A 19,118-nucleotide genomic window follows, 5' to 3' on the forward strand; every position below is an offset into this window, starting at 1 on the left:
AGACACTCTAATATAACCATGATGAAGAAAAAAACGGAACAAAGAACTCAGAGGAAACAAAGATGGTGCAGGAAAGAAAATGTCAAAAAATGTTAATGTCATTAAAGATGTGAGAGAAGATATTACATCTACAAAAGAAGAAAAAAAATGATATTAAAAGGAAGAATTAGAGAATACAAAAGGGTTCCTAGAAATTAAAAATATGATGGAACATTTTTTTAATTCTATAGAATAACTGGAAGATAAAGTCAAGTAAATCTCAATATAAAGCATAATAAAGAAATGGACAATAGGAAAAAAAAATAACAAATGGGTACTCACTGCAAGAGATCCAGTATCTAGTACAAATTTTAGAAGATGAGAATTGAGATAACCGTGGACAGGAAATTAGTAGAGGCATAAGAAAATTCCTCAGGAAATTTTGAGGGACATGATTTGCCAAATTTAAAAGACACCCCAATGTCTAACCCAATATGTAAATGAAGATATGATGTGAAGATCTGTATCAAGACATCATCACAATTAAGAAAGGAAGGAATAGTTTGGCCATGAAAGAGTAACAAGGACTAGACTTGACAACCTGCAGTGAACAACTAGAAAACTGGACAAAACATATGAAACAACAGTTTTTCAGGCAGCACAGGACAATGATCCTTGAGAAAAGGGAACCAGATGAAGTGAGCCCTGGGCTTTCTGTTGGAGGTGATTTCCATGCTGCAGCTGCAGGGATGGGGGGACCCAAATAGAAGCAGGGAAGAAACTGAGGAAACAAAGATCAGACATCAGAGGAGCTTAGACAGATGGAAGTTGTGAGGCAGAGTTCCCAAAAAGACGTAGTTACACAGAAAAAGAGCTCCAGAAATTTGTACGGTCCCCTCTAGCGTTTGCTGAGTTCTGGACTAGGCACGTGGAAACCAGAACTCCAAAAGGCTGGACAAAGAATGATTGGGGCATGGTAAACGAAATATTCCCAGAGCTTACACAGACCTTGGAAATGATCAAATTCCCCACAGGCAGAATGGAGATGCCAAGCCATTTATGCCTCTCTGGTAGGGCTGAACAAACGCTGGAGTGGGGCTACTCTCCATATGTCTTAGAAAAATTAAAATCAGGTCTTGAAGGGATAAAGCTGAAATGCGAGTAAAACTATTTGCCTAAACAAATCCAAAAACTCATTAAAAATGAAAAATCAAGCAAACAAGAATTCAGACATTCAGCAACATAAAATACACAATGTCTAAAATCTAATAAAAAATTACTAAACATGCCAAGAAGTAAGAAAACATGACCCATAATCAAGAAAAAAAAAGCAATAGGAATAGATACAAATAAAAGCCAGATATGATGGAAGTAGAAGACAAAGATTTTTTTTAAAGATCTTATAATTGTGAACACATATTTAAAGGAAAATATGAACCTAATGAGAAAAAGAAAAGGAAGATATCAAAAAGAAATAAATGAAAATTCCAAGATAAAAAGTACACCATCTGAAAGTTTAACTGGATGAACCCAGAACCAGATCTTGGTTACTAAATCCATTCTCCAATAAAAGAAACCAGGGCTTCTTGGAGAAATGAGATTCTAGAGCTGGGGCAGAGAATATACAGAAAGCAAGAAAGTTCTCAAAAAAACAAAATGAGGGAGGCATGTCAAAGGAACAAAGGAGCCAAATGAAAGACCTATGCTGAGAGAGTTTGAACAAAAAAAAAAAAAAGAAGAAAGAAAAAGTATTGGATTATAACTCAAAGTATAAAATAAATATTGATGAGTCCATACTAATAAAAATCAATGATAATAAATAAATAAATGCATATAGAAAAATTTCAAATAATTTTATGTAGGTCCTACTCCCTCAAGGAGGCAGAGCATAATTCTAATCCCTTAAGTGTGGGATGCGCCTAGTGAATTCCTTCCAAAGAGAATAGTATGGAAATAGAGGCAAAGATAACTTTATAGTGGAGAAACTTGACAAACTACCTCACCCAAGTGATCAAAGTTAACGTCATCAGTGATAAATCATGTTGGTAGCATGAACCCTTAATATGATGTAATGAAAATGACTCAGTGGCCTTTGTATCAAAACTCCATAACTACAATGTGGTAGGCAGAATAATGGCTCCCAAAATGTCCATATTCTAAACCCCAGAATATATTACCTTATGGGAAAAGAGACTTTGCAGATGACATTAAGGATAGGGACCTTGAGATCCAGAGATTCCCTGGATTATCCAGGTGAACCCAGTCTAATCACATGAGTCCTTAAAAGTGGAGACCTTTTACTGTCCTGTCGCCAGAGACAGAGAGAGATGTGACGATGGTAGGTCAGAGACGGAAGGTCAGAGAGAGTTGCTCGGTTTGTAGAAGGAGGAAGGGACCCCCAGCCAAGGGGTTGTAGATGGCCTCTAGAAGCTAAGACAAGGACACACAATCCCCCAGAACTTCCAGAGAGGAATACAGCCCTCTGACACTTTGATTTTGACCCAGTGAGACTCATGTCGGACTTCTGACCTACAGAATTGTAAGTAATATATTTGTGTTGTATTGTTTAAGCCACTGAATTTGTAGTAATTTATTACCACAGCAAAAAAAAAAAAAAAACAAAAACTAATACACTCAGTCTAACCATGAGGAAAACATCAGACCAACCCACACTGAGGGTCATTCCGCAAAATACCTCCTCAAAACTCTCAAAGGCATCCAAAACAAAAAAGTATGAGAAACTGTCACAACCTAGCGAAGCCTAAGGAGGCATGATAACTACATGTAATGTGGCATCCTAGAGGTGAAAAAGGACATTAGGTAAAAACTAAGGAAATCTGAATAAAGTATGGACTTTAGTTAATAGTAATATACCAACGTTGGTTCATTAGCTGTAACAAATGTGTCACAATAATGTAAAATGTTAGCAATAAGGGAAACTGGGTGAGGAGTATACAGGAACTCTGTACTATCTTTGCAGTTTTTCTGTAAATCTAAGACTCTTCTCAAATAAAAGTGTATTTCAAAAAAATTCACTGGATAGGAATAGCAGCAGATTAGGCAAAAAAGGCCAGGGAATATGAAGTGATAGCAATACAATCTATCCACCATGAAGCACAGAGATTAAAAAAAAAAGACTGAAAGAAAATGAAAATAAAGACTGAGTGATCCTTTGGGGCAATGCGAAGCAATCTGACACACGTATATTTAACTGAAATCCCAGAAAGAGAAAACAGGAGTGGGGGAAGGCCAGAAAAAAATCTTTGAGGAAATAATGACCAAATATTTTCCAAGTTTGATGAATCCCATAGATGCAAGAAGCTCAACAAACCTTAAGCAAGACAATCAATCAAACAAACAATAAAACACAGTGAGGCAAATCATAACCGAATTTCTGAAAACACATGATAAAGAGAAAAATCTTAAGAGCAGCCAGAGAAGAAAAAGGTATTATATAAAAAGGAACAAAAATAAAGATGACAGGGGCTCCCCTGGTGGCGCAGTGGTTGAGAGTTCGCCTGCCGATGCAGGGGACACGGGTTCGTGCCCTGGTCCGGGAAGATCCCACGTGCCGCGGAGCGGCTGGGCCCGTGAGCCATGGCCGCTGAGCCTGCGCGTCCGGAGCCTGTGCTCCGCGACGGGAGAAGCCACGACAGTGAGAGGCCCATGTACCGCAAAAAAATAAATAAATAAATAAAGATAACAGCAGACTTGTCATCAGTTAAGGATCTGGAAATGAGATCATTCTGGACCATCCTGGTGGGCCCCCAATCCAAAGACAAGTGTCCTTATAAAAGAAGAGAAGAAGACACAGCCACAGAGGACAAGTCCACGTGAGCACAAAGGCGAGACTACAGTGATGCAGCTGCAAAAGCCAAGGAATGCTCGGAACCACGGGAAACTGGAAGAGGTGAGGAAGGATTCTCCCCAGAGCCGTCCTGGGCCAAGAACTCCGGTCGTATGTATGCTTTGCTGTAAATATAATATTAATAACTACTGATTAACCACCTCTACCTTTCTAAGTACATAAAATCAAATAGGTCTAAGATCTTTAACCCTACAACTGTCTACTTCATGCCCAGATTCTGGGTTGGTTAGATTTTTATCACACCTCATCTCAACCTCGTGGTCTTATGTGGTCCCATAAGGGATCCAGGGTGATTCATCCCCCTTTTTCAAGTTGATAATTTGCCAATATCAGGCAAATTCGTGACTTTGGTGTTTCTTACATTTTTATGCTGATTCAATGTCAGGTAAGATTAAGAGATTGGGAGAACATGGAATGGTGTATAAAGGTTGGTTTTTGTTAATTCTGGCAAAAGGATCAAGTTTGTTTTTTTCTCTCGGTACTTAAGGATAATTTTTAAAAACCTTTTCAATATACTAATTCTTTTTTCCAGTTTTATTGAGAAATAATTGACATACATCATTATATAAATTTAAGGCATACAGCATGATGGTTTGATTTACATATTAATACTTTTAATGAGGACAACTAAATAGATTAAAACTAAATGTATTTTCAGAGCACCAATAAGGCCAGTGATCTCGATAAACCTTAATCAGTAGAAAATTTTAGCTATTCCATGTGGCTCAACAAAAATATGAATACACACACACACACACACACACACATATATACACATAACCTATCACAGAGTCATTAACAAAACTTAAGTGTGTGTCCACTCACTTTTCATGATATTATCTGACTTATTTTTAGTAGAATGACTCCTTTTTCTGAGAGTTGTGAGAGATTTGGACCAAACCCATATTCCAGCCTTTTTATCACCAAAGAAGGAAGGAAAGTGTAGGGAACGTACATTTACTGAGAACATGCTATGTAGCAGGTGCTCTGCTTAAACACCTATCCCCCCAGTAGGCCACTCCCTGTGAGGTTGGGGATCTAGTTCCCATTCCAGGATTTTGTCATCTCTTCCTGGTCTGATGGGGAAGGCTCCTAAAAATTACTGGTATCTCTGCTTCTACTTTTGTCTCCTGGCGGTCCACTCTAGACTCAGATGCACCAGAGTGTTATTAAAATATATCACGTCACACTCCTGCCTAAAGCCCCTCAGGCATTCCCCAGAGCAATTAGAATAAAATCCTCTCTCGCTTCCATGGCCTACAAAACCCCTGCATGGGGTCTGGCCTGCGCCCACCTCGTTCTCTCTCACGCCGTCTGGGACTAATCTTTCTCCCACTCGCTCCCCATGCTTTAGCCCTGGGGTCAGCAAATGACAGCACACGGGCAAAACCCAGCCGACTGCCTGTTTTCGTACAGCTCCTGAGCTGAGAATGGTTTTTACATTTTTAAATGGTTGGGAAAAAAATCAAAAGAAGAACACTATATTGTGACATGTGAAAATGATAGGCAATTCAATTAAGTGTCCACAAATACGGTTTTATTGGAACAGAGCCATGCTCATCCGTGTATGTATTGTCCAGGGCAGCTTCTGTGCTACAATAGCAGAGTAGCTGCAACCAAGACTGACTGGCCTAAAAGCTTAAAATATTTACTAGTTGGCCCTTTGCAAGAAAAGTTTGCTGAACCCCGCTTTCGTCACACTGGTCTCCTTCCCGTTTCTAAAACTCACCCTGTTCATTCTCTCCTCAGGGCTTTCTAGTTCCTGTTCTCTCTTCCTAGAATGTTCTTCTCCAGCTCTTTGCATGGCTGCTTTGTTCCATGAGGTCTCACTTAACATGGGCAAACCCAGCAGAAGGTCATACACTATCAGACCGCATCTCTTACCTACAAGAGGATCCCTGGCTAGAGAGGGTGGATTGAAGCTTCCTTCTTTCCTTTCTGGCAGCAGCGAGGAAAGGAGAAGCTTTCTGGAGGCCAGGCTCCGAAGTGCACTGAGCTGGTGATCCCTCCTGCAGTCGGTGTGAATGGATGCTCCTAACCTGCAAAGTAGAGCCTATGGAGCTGCAGGAAGGGATGGTGATGAGCTCCATCTCCCAGGCTCCAGGGAACAGAGGAGCCTTCAGAGACCCTCCCCGGCCCTGTCAGACGATAGCCAACGAAGCGTTGGGCACTGCCCAGAACTCTTGGCGTACTGTGTAAAGAGGGGAAGGAGGGTGAGGTGTTCTTTCATCACAGTGCCCTGGTCCACAGGAGAAGTCAGTCACCCTGTGGATAAAAAGGAACCTAGGGGCAGGACAGGAATAAAGACGCAGACGTACAGAATGGACTTGAGGACACGGGGAGGGGGAAGGGTCAGCTGGGACGAAGTGAGAGAGTGGCATGGACATATATACACTACCAAATGTAAAATAGATGGCTAGTGGGAAGCAGCCGCATAGCACAGGGAGATCAGCTTGGTGCTTTGTGACCACCTAGAGGGGTGGGATAGGGAGGGAGGGAGGGAGGGAGACGCAAGAGGGAGGAGATATGGGGATATATGTTCATAAAAAAAGAGAAAGAAGGACCTGAATTTAGTGTGAGGTGGAGTCAAAGTGCACAGCTCTTAGACCAGAAGGCCTTCTCTCTCCACATCAGCTGCAGGATCACGGACAGTCACTCTCCCTCTTCTGTGAAATACCAACTTGTCTAAGCCTCTGAGAGATTCTTAAGGGGCCAGTGAGAAAACATTTGTAAAACTGCCTTGTAAATTATGACTTGAACATAAAGTCTCTCACTCATCCTCTCTGAATACGGTGAAACGAGAACACGAAATTCTACCAAATACACACCGCTGTGACAGCCCCACAATTAAGCCTATTTGGTTAAATTGGTATGTTCTTAAGTGTATTATTTTGTTCTTAAAATATAAAAAGAAAAGACGTGTGTAAGATTTTAAGGGGTGTTGGCTTAAAATGCAACTACATTCTGTGAGATGGAGGGCGGGCGTTGCTGGACGCAGCGATGAGAAAGGGAGATTCTGAAAAAGAAAAGGTGCAGGACTTCCCTGGTGGCACAGTGGTTAAGAATCCCCCTGCCAATGCAGGGAACACGGGTTTGAGCCCCGGTCTGGGAAGATCCCACATACTGCAACTAGGCCAGTGCGCCACAACTACTGAGCCCCTATGGCACAACTATTGAAGCCTGCACGCCTAAAGCCCATGCTCTGCAACAAGAGAAGCCACCACAATGAGAAGCCTGTGCACCGCAACGAAGAGTAACCCCCGCTCGCCGCAACTAGAGAAAGCCCATGCGCAGCAACGAACACCCAACACAGCCAAAAATAAACAATAAATTAATTAAAATAAAAAAAAAAGAAAAGGTGCAGACGTAACAGATTGCGACCAGCCAGGAAGAGAAATGCACCAATACCTCCCCTCACATTTATGTGGCAGTTTTAATTTGGAAACAGTATATTTCCCAAAGCAACCCAGCGAACCGGGCTCGGGGTACGAATGGTTTTCATGGAACTGAGTGTACTGAATTCCGAGGGGAGCATTCTGACAGAGGCTATGGCAGGGGGAGGAGAGGCACTCACTCGGAATTGGGATTTAGAGGGAAATGCAGTAATTCCACAGACAGTGAGGACAATGCTGTGCTAAGGGCTGTTTTAACATAAACCAGTATGTCTGTGAAGGCTCGTGTGAGGGCCCGGGCCCTGGAGTCGGGAGCCAGGGGCCCAAGCTGATGCTCTGACGCGCTCTAGCCATGAGAAGCTGCTCTCTGGGAGCCCATTTTCTCCGTAAAATTGGGACAACGGGCTCTCTTGTGAGGAGTAGAGATGCTGCATGTAAAGCAACTTGCACCGTGCCCTGCTCAAACAAAAGCTGTTATTACTGTGCTAACCAGCCGGGTCAGTCGCTGTTGAGATGCACACTTCGTTAAAATCATATCATCCTCACTAGGCTGCAAAGATACCACTTCGAAAGCTTAGCTGACATTAGAAGCTGACAAATTCTACCTGCAATGCCTGGAGATGATTCACAATGAGAGCACGACGAGAACAGAAAGAACCATCTGCTTCCGCAGGTGCCAAGGTAGCGGGGAGGGTCCTCCCTTGGCCAAGGTGTGGAGTGAGTCTGGGGTCTGACTCAGATAATTCCTGCAAGGCCAGAGCCACAGGAATTGCTCAGAATGGGACGCAGGGCCCAGGGAAAGAACTCTAGCTGAAATGAGCTAGGTAAGATTAGGTAAGATTAGGAAGCAGAAAGTAGGCCACGGACCAGGAGAGGCCTGAGCAAGTGGTATTTACAGCTAGATGGCTGACTGGGCCCTCTGGAGCTGGGCTGTGGCCAGGGACTCTTTCTTCCACCGCCACTGCACAACTAGCTGCCCATGCAAGCCAGTAACCTTTGTCACCCATCCCCACCCATTGAGACCTGGCCTCACCTTCCTGGATGGATCCTTGCCCAGCTGCCTGTCACACCCCAGTGGTGTCCACAGCTCTGTTCCTTTCCTCACCTGCAAAGAACAAGAAAACAAAGAAGTGAGCAGAGGCTGGGCCAGGTGAAAGGCCAGCAGCTACAGGTGAGCAAGGAGACTCCAGGTCCCTAGCAGTCTGGAAGATCCCCTTGGTACAGTCGGAAGAGGCAATTCCATGTGGCAAAGGCCAACCCTTTTGCCCCCTTACAAAGCGATCTCTCAGTGTAGATCTACAGAAACTCACCAAGCATCTTCAAAGTTTGAGGCTTGGAGGGGCCGAAAGAGCAGCACAGGTTCTGATGAGAGTTGAACCTGCGTTCTAGTTTGTACTTGCTTTCCTCCGCCTCACGTGTATTTCCTTATCTGACTGCCACCACCAGCTGGCAGGTAGGATCACCGTGCAATTGTTCAACATTACTGGCCAATGTATAAGAGACAAAAGATGGTTTAGGATTATCGACAAATGTATAAAATGGTGGGGTGTGTTAAAGATGAATACTAGATATTTTTCAGGACTTTGTATAATCTTTCATATACAAATAGACTTTGTGGATTTCCAAGAAGAAAACAGAGCATGTAGTATTGCTCAAACGTTACTGTACTACAGAAAATGTTATGGGCTGAATTGTGTCCCCCACTCCAAATTCATATGTTGAAGTCCTAAACCTCAGTACCTCAGAATGTGACTGTATTTGGAGATGGGACCTTCAAAGAAGTAATTAACTTAGAGTCATCAGAGTGGGCCCTAATCCAATGACTGGTGTCTTTATAAGAGACCAGGACACAGAGACACCAACAGGTGCACCCACAGAGAGATGGCCATCTGAACACAAAGCAAGAAGGCGCCGTCTGCAAGCCAAGGAGAGAGGCCTTGGAAGAAACCAACCCTGCCAACACCTGGATCTCAGACTCAGAACTGTGAGAATATACACTTCTGTTGTTTAAGCCACCCAGTCTGTGGTACTTTGTTGTGGCTGCCCTAGCAGACTAATGCAGAAAACCTATCAGCATCTTAATGATCAGTTTCGTATATGCTGGAACAGCATTAATCATCACTTTAATAGTTTTACTAAAATTTATTCTGGACATTTATTCATTTTTATTTGCTAGTTTTGTAGTATCACTGGTTTATAAATACGAACTTTCCTACCTTTACATGTGTTGTTTGCACGTGATTCACACACATCCTCAAGTGGCCAATCTCTGCCATTACAGAGAGACAAACGCTTCCTGTGCATTCTCAGGCTATACCCCTAATCCCTGGCCAGCAGCTTGGAGACTGTGGTGGTTTTGTACAATGTCAGTGTAGCTAAGCTGGAACTATGGATCCCAGAAACCTGAGCAACATTTGGAAGGCAGAAGTGAGATGGGAGCAGTGTTTGCAGGAAGTCAGAAGGTCCACGTGGGGTCAGGTGCCGCGGCAGCTCCCAGCACAGCGGTGCCTCCGCTGGCTCACCTGGCGACGGAGGGCAGCAGCTCCAAATCCTGGTTAGGTTTGCGTGTAACTCCACAGTGAAGCGCACCAGCTCTTCTGCAGGTCGCCTTCATCACCGAAGTTGGAGGATTGGAGGCATGAGAGACTGAGGTGGGACACACGGGTTCCCATTCATCCATCCACACAGGTTCCAATTTGCCCCTGCCATCTTCACTTCTCCACTTAGCATCCTTCCCCCGCTCCCCCCAACCTACCCCATGAAACTTGTCCATCCCGCTGACTCAGACCCAGGTCTTGACTCAGCATGGACAGATTGCACAGACTGCATAACCAGCTCCCATAATCATGTGTGTTCTAATCCCCACAATATATTCCTTACTTTGCTTAAAGTGGTTTTGCAACTCTGATCAAACTTTAACTGATACAGAATTTGGAACCAGAGTGAGTGACGCTGTAATGAAAACCTAAGACACGTGCACTGGCTTTGGGACTGGCCTTGAACGTCTGTCGGTGGAGGCTCAAATAAACATGAGGAAAATATTCTTGGAATCTGGAATGAAGGAGACATTTTTATGCAGCGGTGGGAAGCTTAGCAACATTGACATCCATGGTAACTGGGAAGATAGAAACTGTACCGATGAACCACGTGGTCTAGCCGCAAAATCGTCCAGGCACAGTGTTGACAGTGCCACCTGGCCTCTTCCAACTCCTACATTAAAATGAGAGGGTGTAAAGATAAGCTAAAGAACAAACACTTCAATATAAAGGTGACAGGTCTTGCTGAGTTTGAAGATAAAATTGTTTCTCATTCTCAGATGACAAGCAAATCTAAAATTAAGAAATGGCTTCTGGATCTGGTTCCAGTCAAGATGGAGTAAGCAGACTCCACGGTCTCTCTCCCACTGGTTCCATCTATAAACCCTAGACAGAACACATAAAGCAACTAATGAAGACTGAAAGGAAATAATAGCAGGTAGATTGGGGAGGGAAATCAAAACTCCAAGAAGGTCCAGTAAGATGGTGAGTGTCCTGGGTTTTTCTCCTTCCACATTTCTTGGCAAAGATGCAGGACAACCTGGAACTCAGAACTGCTTAAGTTGCACACACAGGAAAAAGTGCAAGAGAAACTCTCTCTTTCTGATCAAAGGAAAGGACAGAGAGAGTCACAGTCCTTGAGGGTCTTGGGGAGGGGAAGGGGTGTGAGTCACTGTGGCAGAGGGCAGCCTGTGGCAGACTGGATCACCCGAAGACGGCCCCCACAGAATCTCCCTTCCCACATGCTCCTTTGACAATGTGATTTTGTCATCTCCCATTGAGAGGTGGAGTCTGCGTCTCTTCCCCTTGAACCTGGGTGGAACTTTGTGACTACCTCAACCAACAGAGTATAGCAGAAGTGATACTTTGTGACTTCTAAGGGTAGATCATAAAAGGCAGTGGTTTCCTCCTGGATTTCTCTTTGAATACTTGCTTTTAGAGCCCAGCTGCCATGCCGTCCAGAAGCCCAGATATACGAAGAAGTCACATGTAGTTCTGACTGACGGCTGCAGCTGAAGTCCTAGCTGACAGCCAGCGTTAACCCCAGATTCCAGCACCAGCCCCCACCTGACTGCATCCACATAAGAGACCCCAACTGAGAACCGCCTGCCAAAACCCAGTCAACCCCACAATTTTGAGAGGTAATAGCACTGACTGATTTTTGTTGTTTGATGCCACTGAAGTTGGGGCGGTTTGTTACACAGCAACAGGGAACTAGAACAGGGATCATAAAAACAGCTGTTTTGGTGTCTTGCTCATGAGCTCTCAGACTTTCTCCAGATCTACCATCCTACCTCCCACCTACATCTCAGTCGCTAAAGTTTCCCCACCCTGTTGTTCTCATAGTGTGGTTTGCCCTTTTCATCTTGGTCTTTAGGAAAACCACTGACTAGTCAGTCCCTCACTGACTAGGGATCCCCATACCCCAGACGCCGACACTAGGAATACCTCTAAGATCCACCCCCAGTAACCTCAGCCATCAGATGTGGAACCAGCAAAGTAGGAAGTTCCTCACCTGTCACGAGGTGGGAACGATAAGCCTCGATAGATCAGAAGCTCAGCAACCCCTTGTGAATGTGGGGAAGAGTAATGAGGGTAATTATTATAATCAAAGTATCACATTATGGAAATCTAAAGAAATGTTTTAGAGAAATACAGAATAAACAAGGACGGAAGAGAGAAAAGGAAGAAAAGATAAAAGAGGAAATTAAAAGAAAATGGGCAAAAAAATAGATACAGGGTCAGAGAAGTACTGAGGGAGGAGATAAAGATGATTAGGTGAGAAACAAAAACTGAGGAGAAAGCAGGTCCAGTAGAGGCCCTAACACGTGAGAGCTATGCCAAAAATACCTGCTGAAGGGGTGGTGCAAAACATGTGCTAGCACTCACTGTATGTAATCTATACTTCATTTAAAAAGTAAACAAGGGATTTCCCTGGCGGTCCAGTGGTTAAGACTCCACGCTTCCAGTGCAGGGGGCACGGGTTCAATCCCTAGCTGGGTAACTAAAATCCCACATGCCTTGCGGCCAAAAAATAAAATAAACAGCAAGAAAAAAATGTACTAACTAGACTGATGCATACTGATCTTACATCTCTGCTGTTAGAACGGTAGCATTCAAGTGAGTTACTATCTATTAACAATGCAAAATTATGACATTTGGAGATGGGACCTGAAATTTGAGTATATTATTAGAAAAGACGTTATAAGGATGACTCTGCTTTTTATGGTACATACAGAAAGACTGAGAGGATGTATTGAATGCTGGAAGTTGGCTTCCTGACCAGCTGTTAGGATGTTAATCATTAAGGAACAAAGCGTACTATACCATTAAATAAATCATGCTGAAAGAAGACAATAGTCATGATAAATGTAGAAATAAGCAAGAACAAAATAAGCAACAGTGTAGAAGCCAACGGTCCTCCCTTTACAGAGAGACACCAAACCAAAGAAGCATATTCTCTCCTACCTGCAGCCCTTGTACAATAAACCATCACTGTATGTGGAGCGCAAAGGGAGGTTGTGACCTGCATCTCCAGTTTTGGGTGAGGAGAAATTATCCTACCAATAAGAGACAGATGCCAAGAGAGAAGACAACTTAATCTAGTTTTACTCCTGGTAGCACCCTTGTTTGAGAGGGCCCGTGACACAGCATTCCAGACACTGTATTTGGGCACATGGGTTACAGGCAGGGCCAAAACATTGAGTCCCTCATCCCTCGGGGTGGCCACGTGCAGCTCCACACATTTACACAAGTACAATTTTCTATCATCATCACTCTCTATATGTGTCCAGTGGGATGAAGAAGGTTGGGAGACTGTGTTGCGGTTGAAATCGTTCTTGATTTATGAGGACTTCATATAGGTAACAAAATTCTGTGCATAATCTACCCTGATTCCAACCAGTTAAGGAGAAGTAAAATCCCCTTCAGACTATCTCACTATTCCCTTGGGACTCTCCCTGCCCTCACTAACCCACACTCTGCTCCCAAATTTACACAGAGAGAAGTAAAGTTGGAGGAGGGTAACTGGGTAAATGTTCAGTTGTCACTGATCAGCTTAGTGACCTTGGGCAAATTACCAAGATCACATAGTGAAATCCCTTCAACGTATTGATGAGGAAACCTAGACCTAGGTTAAATAGTTAGAAATATCAAAGATGTGCCTAGTGGTAGCACCAAGGCAAGAACCCCTATTTTCTCCAGTCCCAGTGTGCGGCTGCAACTGCCCTTGAACCAGACTACTGCCCTACATGCCTCAAGTAAATTATTCATTTAAATAAAAGAAAAAAGCACCACGTGCACTGTCACTATGGGAGATCAGCAGAGCTGTGATCCAAGGATGCTGGCTTCCACCAGAATGGGACGGTCAAAACGGGCAAAGAGCCTTGGTATGCCCATCACACTTAAAGATCAGGGTTCTGCTTTGCTGATGCAGAAACCCTAGAACTGGTTGCATCATGGGAGGACAGACTCACACCAGCTATACCCAAAGACCTGAAATCTAAAGCAGAATGCTAGTTTACTACTGTACGCTAAGGGGGAATAGGTCTTTCCAGACTGTTTACTCCAACCTCAGCAGCCCCTTCTCATTTTCCAGGTCCCTTTAGAGGCTGCTGGATGAGCATGAAATCAGAGCACAGGGATGCCCAGGCCCCGGAACACCTGATGAAGCATCCCATGCCATAATAGGGGATTTCAGTGACTGCCAGTTACTTCCTTCTCCCACCCCCTCACCTTCCCCCCACCCTTACTGCCGAATTCCTGCTTGAGAGGGTGGTGTTCAGCCATCCGCCTCCTATTGACAGTCATTCTTTCCTAGATAAAGCAAACACAATTGATTGGCTGTATTCCTCCAGGTTGATAACACCTATTATGTTCAGCCTCAGAAAACTTCATACAGATGTCCTGATATAAAGCATGGATTAGCTTAGGGCATCTCTATCTCCTTAGGCAATAATTTACTGACTACATTCATTATCTTTTGATACTTCCTCATTGAGTCCCAGAGGTTAACTTTATCTCAAAGTTGTGTCTTATTGTTACTCCATGTACTAACTACAATATCTGCTACAAGCAATGCCTAGCAACTAGCTAGGGTGTCAACCAAAGAATTCTCATAGCACATATTATAGCTGTTCATTTCATATTTTCACCCTATGGCACATGGGGCTGATTCTGCGGCACTGAACCACACTTTCCCATAACTTCTCTAGTTATTCTCACCCCCCTTTAGTCCATTTTCCATATTTTTTTTTTTTCTTTTTTAATCTTCCAGCTACCTTTCGTCTCCATACTTATACCAAGGCACGCACACAAGTATCGGCTGTACTGACAAACAGCCTCGGTTCCTTCTGGAAGGCAGCAAAGATTAAATCCTTACTTTTGGTGCAGAGTGCCACTGCCAGTTCTCAGCCCTGAGACCTTGGAGCCCCAGTTTCCTCACCTGCAAAATGATGATAGTCACTTCTGTCACCTGTTTTCTTCACAAGATTGCTGAGAAATTCAAATAAGATAATGCAGGTAAGAACACTGTGAAAGGCTCAGCAAGCCACACAAAGGTAAGGAAAACATGCAGATAATTTGCAATAAAAATAATTAGGCAGGGGGCTTCCCTGGTGGCGCAGTGGTTGAGAGTCCGCCTGCCGATGCAGGGGACACGGGTTCGTGCCCCGGTCCGGGAGGATCCCACATGCCATGGAGCGGCTGGGCCCGTGAGCCATGGCCGCTGAGCCTGCGCGTCTGGAGCCTGTGCCCCGCAACGGGAGAGGCCACAACGCTGAGAGGCCCGCGTACCGCAGAAATAATAATAATAATAATTAGGCATTCATGTTCATTCACTTAAATGTGGCTTTGCTCCTCTTTTGCATCAATTAAATCAAGAGAAATGTCAGGTATGATTCTTAGGAACCAAGATTATGTTTTTGCTGGGCAAGAGGAATATGCCCTCGAGTGCCTTGGGGATATAGTTAATTTGGTTTTTCTATGCTTTAGAATTAAAGCCCTATCTGGAATTCTCATGCCTTTTTATCCTTCTAAGCATTTTGATGCTAATGTAGGAAAGTTCAGAAGCGATGACTATTCTAAATATATATTACTTTATTTAATGAGTATCTTCATTAATACTTATGGTTCATCACATGACTGCCTTTTTCAAAAGCAAGAGTAGGTGCATGGCAAGCCAACCCTTGTGCCTGCACACACAAAAAGTTTGGAGACCCAAATAAGTAAATTTAATTAGAGATTGCACATGGCATGATTGTGGGATGCAGGCAAATTTACCCTGCCCTAGAGCAGGAGGGCTTTGTCCTGGTGTGTAACATTTCAACGGCCCTTGTTCATGGGAACCATTTCTCCCTTCTGCATAGATGATTTTGCAGCTGCTGTCAGGTGTAGAGATTTCATTTTAAATACTGAACGCTCTCCAGCTCCTGTAATAACCTGCAGCTGTTTGACCACTCCGTGCAAGAGCCTGAATGTTGTGCATTGTCTCTGGAGCTGCTTCAGACCAAAGCAAAATATTTTCCACTTCCAAGAATCAGTGAAGGGCCACCTATCAGTGGAATTTAAAATATTTCTCCAATTAAGCTCCAGACCTACAGAGTCAGTTTTGAATGTGAGAAGAAAGGACAGCAAGCCAGCAGAGTTGCTCTAAAAAGAACTGTTCTTGAGATGACAGAGTTGTCTGTTTGGAGCAGCCTTCGGCCCTCTTTCTGAATAAGGAAACACCTGCGTGCAGCAGGGGTGCAAAGCCCTCATTCCCTCCAGGCAAAATGAGAGAGAAAGGTCTGTGGATTTTTCAGTGCTGTCATCTAACGGTCAAGAAGTGAGTGCCTAATTAACAAGCAGCGTGTATAGCGTATAGACAATACATGTTAGTTGAATGAACTAAGTAGTGAACACCATAATTTTAATAACATTTTAACATTGCAAAACTCCATCAGTCTGAGTTCGAGTTTTTTCCTTAAAATTCTAAAAATACATGCTTGTGAGGTTGTAGCACCGCTCCAGGAGGGGCACCCACAGATGGGTGAAGGGAGAAGGTGCATATCCGCCTGGCAAGCCAGATCAGTGGACCCGAACCTGGCTTGGCACTTAACGGGATCAGAGAGATCCTGGCAGACTTCACTTATATCCCATGTCCTTTTCTATCTGGGCATTTCAGGACCAGACATTAAACGCTGGTTTATTGCTCGGCTATTACTTTTTTTTCTTTTTAGATTGTTCAGGATTGACCACACTAGAGTTGGTCATATTCCAAATACTTGCACCAAGTATCTGTAACAATAAGTGCAAACCTAATGGTATTTAGTTGTGTTCTGGAGGAATTTTGGGTAATGATTATAGATTCTAGAATTAGGAAAAGAAATAATGGGTGTGATTATCATTTCCTTCTGTTATCTATTCAACCCCTCTGTCTTGCTTTTCTTTCCGTCATAAAAATAGAATAGAAACAAAATGTCAAGGTTTTGTTTTTGCCACTGGATTGTCATATGTATTCATTTAATTTTTCTCCACAGAAACAAGATGTCCTTGATTGAGGGGACATTTAGGGCCTAGAATACAAAGTTACACAATAGGGTTTGGTGCACAGAGATGCTGAAGCTGACCCCTTCTCTGTCCTTGTCCCAAACCTGAGGACCTTACTCAGAAGAGACTCTGGGATTTGTCATATTGTAATGTCCACAGGAAACAAGCTGTGGGTCTGAGAAAGCCAACCATGCTGGGGTTTCTCAGGTGAATGCTGGATAGTATTCATCTGTGTTCCCTTATAGGGACACAGTAGTACTGAAGCCTGCAGAGTTGGACACCAGGATCCCAAGAGCAAATGTCTTTTAATTCAGAGCTGTGACTCAGGGGCCTCAGTGGAGGGTCTTCATCTTAACTGTGTTTGCCCAAAAACTGAAGGGCCCTTTACAGTAGAGTCCTTCAACCACGAAGGGAATTACAATTTGGGATCCTTGTAAGATACACTAAGAGGATACAGGAAAGAAGGAGAGCAATGGAGAGGAGAAAGGGAATATTCCTTCATTTACGCCCCTGCATTGTACCTAACCTCACAGCCTCACCAAAGTCACAGGCCACAGCTTCCGGCAGCAAAGCTGCCGGATCCAGGAGTCTCCCGGGACAACTCCTGATGAATGGTTATGCTGAATTGTTGATCCAACCTGGAGCAACTTGCCTTTCCTTCCCTCTACACCTCTGACGTCTCTGAGCTTCTTTCCAATGAGATCACTAGTTTGAGGACAGTGCAAATGAAACCTAACCACACTGCTGTACCTCTTTTTATTGCAAACTTTTTCCTCCCAACACCTTTTAGGGTGCGGTGCGTAAATGTACACGCGAACTTTTTTTTTGTCGGAACTGAGAAAGACGATGAAGCATTAGGCATGGCCTAGGTTTGGATATGCAATAGCAGCAGATCCTTCCGCTTAACCCCATGCAAAAAAAAAAAAAAAAGAGGGAGAGAGAGAAAGATTCTGTGTATTGCAGCCTCTGTCACCCTGGCAGCACCTCCTTCAGGTCACTCCTGTGAGCTCGGACTTATGACCAGTTTTCAAAGACCGTCCCTGTGCGGAACTGAGAGGCTAAGGTACAGTTTTCAAATGTGGAGTTTCCTCTTCAGGACCTCCCAACTCATTTGTGTCCCAGCCCATTTGGGGGAGGACAGAGAGAGTCACTTGCTAAAAGGCTGAGTGCCCACAGCTGGCCGCGCTGAGCTGTTTCTGAAGCTCAGAGCAGCTATGACTCATCCCTCCCACAGTCCGTTAACTTCTCACTCCTCTTACGAGACCAGCTACCCTTCTCACTCTGACTCCTACAAACCCACTTATTTTCAAATTTGCTCAATAACCATGACATTCAAACCCAACCTGCTCCTTGCACAGGATGCTGAGAAAACACACAGGGGAAGTCGAGGGTCTGCAGTAAATACTAATGACCATAAGGTGAGGACTATTTTCTTGGACTCTGGGTGGTAAGAAATAGGTGCTAGGAAGAGACTCCAGCACGTTTTAGGACATGTGCCCTCTTGCCCAATCAAGTTAAAGGAATTCAGTCATCCTAAATGGTGATTTTCAGGAAGTCACACCAGATTTTAATTGAATTCACAGGCTCCTGCACGATTACAAACATAATACTTTGGGTACCCCAACAGGATTGAGCTGGTAACAATAGAGCTAAAATGATTTTCTGCCTTAAAGTAGTAATGCTCAAAGTTATTCTCCCTGTGACACTTTCAGGCCCTGTTGCCAAAGTCACAAAAGTTAAAAAAAAAAACAAAAAACTTTTTTTTTCAGAGAAGGTTCAGGTCTTTCCTCCATGGCTCCAGGTGCCAAGGCGATTAAAAAATGCAACAGGGGCTTCCCTGGTGGCGCAGTGGTTGGGAATCTGCCTGCCAATGCAGGGGACGCGGGTTCGAGCCCTGGTCTGGGAAGATCCCACATGCCGCGGAGCCAACTGGGCCCGTGAGCCACAACTACTGAGCCTGCGCTTCTGGAGCCTGTGCTCCGCAACAAGAGAGGCCGCGATAGTGAGAGGCCTGCTCACCGCGATGAAGAGTGGCCCCCGCTTGCCACAACTAGAGAAAGCCCTCGCACAGAAACGAAGACCCAACACAGCCAAAAATAAATAAATTAATTAATTAAAAAAAAGTATCAGGAAACCACAAATAAATTTGAAAAAATAATTCCCTAGATTGAGGGAACCAGTTAGAGGTGAAGGGTAGAAACTAGATTTCTCTGAAAAAAACTTTGTTTTGTAGATTTTACTTTGGAAGCATGATTATAAAACAAAATTGAATAAAAGAGAAAAAGACAAAACTCTTAAAATAAAAACAATAGGCTC

General features: G+C 43.8%; 1 long non-coding RNA gene across 10 annotated transcripts in view; it reads left to right on the top strand.

Moving 5' to 3' along the window:
* The window catches only part of LOC112409728 (uncharacterized), a 31,116-nt gene extending 12,392 nt beyond the window's left edge, over positions 1-18,724 (top strand). For 2 of the 10 annotated variants that reach the window (XR_003005215.1, XR_003005212.1), the window contains exon 6: positions 3,701-4,341. This is a non-coding gene — a long non-coding RNA (uncharacterized LOC112409728). Of the gene's footprint in view, positions 1-3,700; positions 6,229-14,550; positions 14,796-15,640 lie in introns of those variants that run through there. The other 8 variants (XR_003005209.1, XR_003005206.1, XR_003005210.1 and 5 more) reach the window with 8 other exon arrangements.
* Positions 18,725-19,118: the final 394 nt, after the last annotated feature.

The sequence above is a fragment of the Neophocaena asiaeorientalis genome, unplaced genomic scaffold (genome assembly GCF_003031525.2).
Source record: "Neophocaena asiaeorientalis asiaeorientalis breed wild unplaced genomic scaffold, Neophocaena_asiaeorientalis_V1.1 scaffold521, whole genome shotgun sequence".
Lineage (NCBI taxonomy): Eukaryota > Metazoa > Chordata > Mammalia > Artiodactyla > Phocoenidae > Neophocaena > Neophocaena asiaeorientalis.